A 6,695-nucleotide genomic window follows, 5' to 3' on the forward strand; every position below is an offset into this window, starting at 1 on the left:
CTGCTGCTTAGTGCCTATTGGCCTTGGCTAAATAACAAATCTAAAATAAAAAATAAAAAAGTCACTGCATTTGCTTTTCATACGAAATGTCTTTGTGAAAAATGCCCACTTTGCTATCACAACTGCCACTGTGCCCGAGTTTTACCTGATTTACCCAAAACATCTCTGCCCTGACCTTAACTTTAAGGACTTCTTCTGTGTGATCGCACACCTGAAGGACTTTTCTGATCCTTTGTGGACCGAAATGTGGATCCAGCACCACTTCCCCAGTGCAGCAGTGCGATGTAGAAGATGTGGGGTACTGTGGTGTTGCGGTAGATTTTGTGGTGGGCATTTTCACAGCAGTGAGCTTTCTAAAAAGGTCCTTGCCTGTTTGGAGCAGAGGACTGCAGTATTTAGCCTTTTCTTGGATTTCTTTGGACACAGGAGGGCCCACAACACTGCAATGAGTTGTGCATCCTGGGTCAGCATTGTTGTTACCATGAATTGGTCAAGCATGTGTACGATTAGGGCTGGGAATAATTCATTATTGCCATGTTGTTGCTAACCAGATAACTAACTAGAAAATTTTGCATATTTTGCTTAACTTGTTTTTCTTTTGGTGAAAGTCCAGATGTCTTATTGAAAACTGAGAACAGACATCCTGTTGAAATATGTTGTGGAAATAAGCGCGGGAACTTGACGAGTCGCTAAACTCGATCAGGAGGATCTTCTTTTCAGCTGTCTTTTATTTATTTTCTTGTCCATGAATTTGGTGAAATCAATGTGATCATATGATGCTTTTTCTGTGTTTCGATTGGCTGTTTCTCAAAAGTTGTTTCAATGTAAACTTGTGGCGGCTTAGCTAAACGGGTTGCAGCACGCTTTTACTTTCGTAGAGTTTAGTTTCTCATATTGTCGCTGGCCATGAAAAACAAGTATCTCCATTTTTTGTGATTCTTAGTTTTCTACATAATTTGAGCATAGCAGCTGTCCTTTACATCATGTGAACATTTCACGATGATTGGACCAATAGAAACACTCCAAAACTGCTGGGGATAACATCTCCTTACATTAACTTCCATTGAAAGTAAAGAATGTTTTTGTCCTCTCCTGTAAACTTACTGTTTCGGAGATACTTGTCTTTCTTTGGACAGCGACGAAATGTTTAAAGCAACTAAAGTTGTGTGAAAGTTTCACTGTACAAAGCCAGCCTTGATCAGTGGTTCGCAGTCCTGGTCCTGTAGTGCCCCCTGCCCTGCACATTTTTGTGTTTTCTCTGCTCACAGCACATCTGATCCAAGTAATTTCAGTAAGTTATTTAGGAAGCCCTTCCTGAGATGAATCGAGTGTTCTAGAGTGTTCTTTTTCTGCAGGAATAACACAACTGTGTGCCTTAAATAACCCCCAAAATAAGGACGGATCCAAGCCTAGTGGTGGGGAAGTCAAAAAAAAACTCCTCATCAAAAGAGCCTAGATTTTTGGACATATAGTGAAGGCTTAGTTACTTTTTGAACCTAGTTTGATTGTGTTCACTCACTGCCCTCCTGCTGTCTCATTTGTTTCTGCAGATCAGAGTGAGACTGGCTGGGACGGCGGGCTGGTGGCACCATGAGCTGGAGCTTCTTAACACAACTGCTGGAGGAGATCCACAACCATTCCACCGATGTGGGCAAGACCTGGTTAATTGTGCTTGTCGTCTTCCGCATCGTTCTGACGGCCGTGGGTGGAGAATCCATCTATTATGACGAACAGAGCAGTTTTGTGTGCAACTCGGCCCAGCCGGGTTGCCAGAACGTCTGCTATGATGTGTTCGCTCCACTATCGCATGTCCGCTTCTGGGTCTTCCAGATCATACTGGTGGCTTCCCCTTCACTAATGTACCTCGGCTACGCAGTCAACAAGATTGCTCAGCAGGAGGAGGGTAAGGACGGTGGGATTCTCATGCGACAGCAACACCACGGCTTAGAGGAAGCAGAAGAGGACCAGCAAGAAGATCCCATTATATACGAAGCTGCTGAGGTTGAAAAGCCGGAGTGACAGTGCCCCCCAGGGGGATGGAGGACCAAAGACACGGCATGATGGGTGGCTGCAGATCCAAAGAGATGGCTTGATGGGAGCGTACGTGCTTCAACTTCTTGTCCGTTCTGCCTTTGAAGCCGGCTTCCTTTATGGCCAGTACACCCTCTACGGCCTCGCAACGCCACCTATCTACGTGTGTTCGGTCAGGCCTTGTCCGCACAGGGTAGACTGCTTTGTTTCCCGGCCAGCTGAGAAGACCATCTTCTTGCTCATCATGTATGGAGTCTCTGTGTTGTCCCTGTTGCTCAACATTTGGGAGATATTCCACCTGGCATTTGGAACTGTCCTGGAGCATTTTTGCTCTCTTAGGGTCTCAGGTCAAGATAAGGAAAGGGGCCAGCTGACGCCACTTACCGGTCCACCTGGGATGCCTGTCAGTGAGGCTGGAGGAGGCAGCGCAGGAAACGGGAGCAACCCTTTTCCCTTGAATTCATCTTAACAGAGCCTGAATCAGTACCTTTCACTGAGCTAAGGAGCAACGCTAAGATGGCCTGCAAACAGAACCGTGCCAAAATTGCCCAAGGAGAGGAGCTGTGGGGCCAGTGTGGCAGCACCGTGAAGAATTTCCCCCAGAGCAGCAGCAGCAGCTCACTCCACATGGAGATCCTCCAGGCCCAAGAGGACCTGATGGCGGCCATATTGGCCTACAGGCAGCAGCAGCAGAGCCAACGCAGACATACTAGCAAGCTACAAGGCCAATGCAAACAACAGGACCACTCAAGAAGCAAGCGAAGGGGAGGCCAAGGGGACCTAAGAGGTAGCATTAGCGGCAAGTCGAGTGAGGGGAGACCAGCAACGTGGTTAGATGTGTAGTTCAGCCAGAAATCAAACAGTTTTCCAGACGTTTTTCTTGTACTTTTGGACCTGGTTATCACTCTTCAGCAGCGTTTCTTGGAAAACAGCTGTGGCTCCTCAGGCTGTATTGGAAGGTTTAATTTAATGTTGAGTCCAGTCACCAAAAAGAAGAAAAAAAGGAGAGACCCAAGCCTAGTGTTGGGGAGAATTCGCTCACCTCATCAAAAATGTTGGTGCTGCAATTTAGAGAAGTGCCTTTGACCCCTACATTTGTACGGGACAGCCATTCTAGCTACCATAACTGTGTTTTTTTTTGTTTTTGCCACTGTGACCACAAGCGTATCTTGTTTTCGAGAAAGGATGTTTTTCTGTTCTGCGTTTTAGAGCCCCATTTAAGAAAACTGTTAAGTGGTTCTTTGTGGTTCCAGTTTCTTGTTTTCTTCCTTTGTGCTGTTGTTGCCCTCTAGTGGTCAACACCACAAGCACCACTGGACATTGAAAACATTGTACTGTATAGCTTTTCAGATGCATCACTGGATGCATTCCTACCTGTCAAATAGAGAATGATAAGCAGCCTACAGTAAGCTACATCGCTGTGTTATCATAAGCTCTGTAAAGTTATTCATGTGGTTCATACATAAGCTGAGTGTTTCAGAGTTCACCAGCAGTTACAAGTGTTCCAGTATGTTCAACAAGGTTTTACATACAGAAACTTTATGAATGTATTTTTTCACCATTATTAAGTTAAATCCACAGTCAGGGATTTCAGAGCAATGTGGAAGCTCCACCACTGAATGTGCCTGAATACAAAAACTAAACAGTAGCCGGAAGTATAAAGGACTGTAATTGGTTTTTGTATGGCGTGTCGTCATTGTTGCGTAAAAAACCCTCCTTTTTTTACTTTTGGCATAATTTAAAGTCTACCAATACCCTTCGCATAGCATTAACGTTTCAGGAGGAATGGACCAACAGAAATGGTCTAAAATTACTTTGAAAAAGTTGATGTTCCGTTTTTTTTTTCTTCTCCTGTAAAGTTACGAGATTTGGCCTCCGAATGTGGTGATACTGTATACAGTGTAATCAGAGCTCATCTAAATTCATCTTGAAGCTCAAATTTCAGATTAAGATGTCTAAAAATTAGGGATATCAGAATCAAACTTCGATTTGATATTTATATCTATACTCGATGACACTTAAGGGTGGGCAATATGAGGATTTTATCATTATCATGATCACAGTATGCTTTTCTGTACATATGGTGGGCATCTACTTCAAAAACACCAAACTTTTATTTTATAAATTTAGTGCAACACAGTAAATGTAATCTTGAAACTTGATAAATAAATAGATAAACAGTACATAAATAAAGTTTTTTGATAGTTTTTTTGAATTTGAGATGAGGTTTTTCTTTTGTTCCAATTTATCAGACTAAATGTCATGATACTTATCATGTATCATGAAAAAAGTTCTTCAAATATCGTGATATTTTTCCCATATTGCCCACCCCTAATGACACGCTTCTAAGAGCAGAGCATGTAGATGTGCTGCTGCTCTGAAATTCCCTTATTTTATTCATTTTACTGCACTTATAATAAACACCATGTTTGTCTGTACTACTGTTCATATATGTGCCGTCAACAGCGGCATCCACAGTTGTGCAGAAGTCTTAGGCACCTAAGAGCCTCGTTTAAACCTCTTTATCTGGACAATAACTGTGTTTTGATTCTTAAAGACTCCATATAATATTAGAGTGCATGCAAACATTAATTTAGTAAAATACAAAGTGAACACGATTTTCTTGTTTTCAAAAACTGTGTGACGATATAGTCGGTATCTTCAGCGTTGCTCTTGTCGACACCCCCAGCCATCATGTGGAATTAATTTAGCAGTGATTCACCAAACCAGGGATGGAATGACCACTACAGACCTCACTGGTCTTCTTTGAGGAGACGTTTGACAACCATTAAACCGACACGTTGACGCAAAACACGTAAAATCAGCACTTACTGTATGAATATTTTTATTTGTTCTAATATTAGTGCTTCCTGGGCCAATAAAGGCAGACAACTTTTTAAACGTAGCCTTCTCAGGTGCCTAAATCTTTTACACTGCGCTGTCTACAGATATGTGTGAGGTTTGGGCACCCCTGGTCAGATGACATGTTTTGTTGATTTTCTAAATGAAAATAATTCAGTACCACCTCTACAGAGACACGCTTCTGCACATTTTAATGCACAGTTACTGAATTTAACACATAACATAAAACATGTGAGTGTTTAGCAAAATGTAGCAAAAAGTAGAAACTGTGCACGTATCTAAGTGTGTTTCTGTAGAGGATGTGTTCACTTACTTTCACTTAAAAAAATCAACAAAACATGTCATTTGACCAGGGGTCCGATTTATGCAAATGACGGTATGTGAAAAATACTGGATTTGAGCCCAGAATTCCCATATCGGTGCATCCTTCCTGAAAAGTGTGACGTCACATGCCCTGAATTTGACGTTAACAAATGCATCTGTACAAATCCCTGATTGTGGCTCCAGATGGTGCTCGGTTCCCTAACTTTGCTGCTTATTGTAATCCTTAAAAAACGGCAGTATGGCTGGAGGCATGTAAGCCTGGCGCTTTTTCACGGCTCACGTTCGGGCCCCACTTGTGTACAGATGTTTTTTGGTTTGTTACTCTGCCAGATTCGCTCAGATTCAGTCCTTTGTGTTTGCCAGTCTGGCAGCATGAAGCTGTTTTTGTTTTTTGGAGGAAGGGGTGAGACGATTTGGTATTCCGAAGGTTTAAAATGCGTGAGCTGCATTGTTTTTGAGAGGAAGAGATAATAAATGTGCTGTTCTGGTTTACCCTTGAACATGTTATGATTTGTCCATGTGCCATCATTGGGCATTGCCAGAGTGCCACAAGGTGCTTTCACTTAAAGGGGATTTTGCAAAATTACTCCATCATTCAGTGATTTAGATGTAAACAAAAGCATTGAGAGTGGTTTGGTGTGAAATGAGCCTTTCTAGAGAAATTTAGAGACAGAATTGTTCACCACTGTAGCCGTAGGAACCGGACATCCGTATGTCTGCACTGCAGATATCACCGTTTTATCTGCTCTCCAAAAAGACCAGTGAACTTACCTGTGTTTTATAAGTTTTATAAGTCACGCTGATAATGATAAACTTCTGATGAACTTTCCTCTGTTTCTCTCTCTCCATTCATCTCTCTCTCTCTCTTTCTCTTTCTTTCTCTCTCTCTCTCTCTCTCTCTCCCCCTCTCTGGTTTCAGGTGTGTCCTGCCGGCTCTCTGAGTGACCAGGTCTGTCTGAGAGCTCACAGTGAGAGCACAGCCTGGCCTCTCTGGGTGACCAGCTCTGTCTGAGAGCTCACAGTGAGAGCACAGTCTGGCCTGTGTGGGTGACCAGCTCTGTCTAAGAGCTCATGGTGAGAGCACAGTCTGGCCTGTCTGGGTAACCAGCTCTGTCTGAGAGCTCATGGTGAGAGCACAGTCTGGCCTGTCTGAGTGACCAGCTCTGTCTGAGAGCTCACAGTGAGAGCACAGTCTGGCCTCTCTGAGTGACCAGCTCTGTCTGAGAGCTCGCAGTGAGAGCACAGTCTGGCCTCTCTGAGTGACCAGCTCTGTCTGAGAGCTCACAGTGAGAGCACAGTCTGGCCTGTCTGAGTGACCAGCTCTGTCTGAGAGCTCACAGTGAGAGCACAGTCTGGCCTCTCTGAGTGACCAGCTCTGTCTGAGAGCTCACAGTGAGAGCACAGTCTGGCCTGTGTGGGTGACCAGCTCTGTCTGAGAGCACAGTCTGGCCTGTCTGGGTAACCAGCTCTGTCTGAGA

General features: G+C 43.8%; 1 pseudogene; it reads left to right on the plus strand.

The window, feature by feature from the left end:
* The first annotated feature begins 1,590 nt into the window (after positions 1 to 1,590).
* LOC118802250 lies at positions 1,591 to 2,874 on the plus strand (annotated as a pseudogene).
* Positions 2,875 to 6,695: the final 3,821 nt, after the last annotated feature.

Source organism: Colossoma macropomum, unplaced genomic scaffold (assembly GCF_904425465.1).
Source record: "Colossoma macropomum unplaced genomic scaffold, Colossoma_macropomum, whole genome shotgun sequence".
Lineage (NCBI taxonomy): Eukaryota > Metazoa > Chordata > Actinopteri > Characiformes > Serrasalmidae > Colossoma > Colossoma macropomum.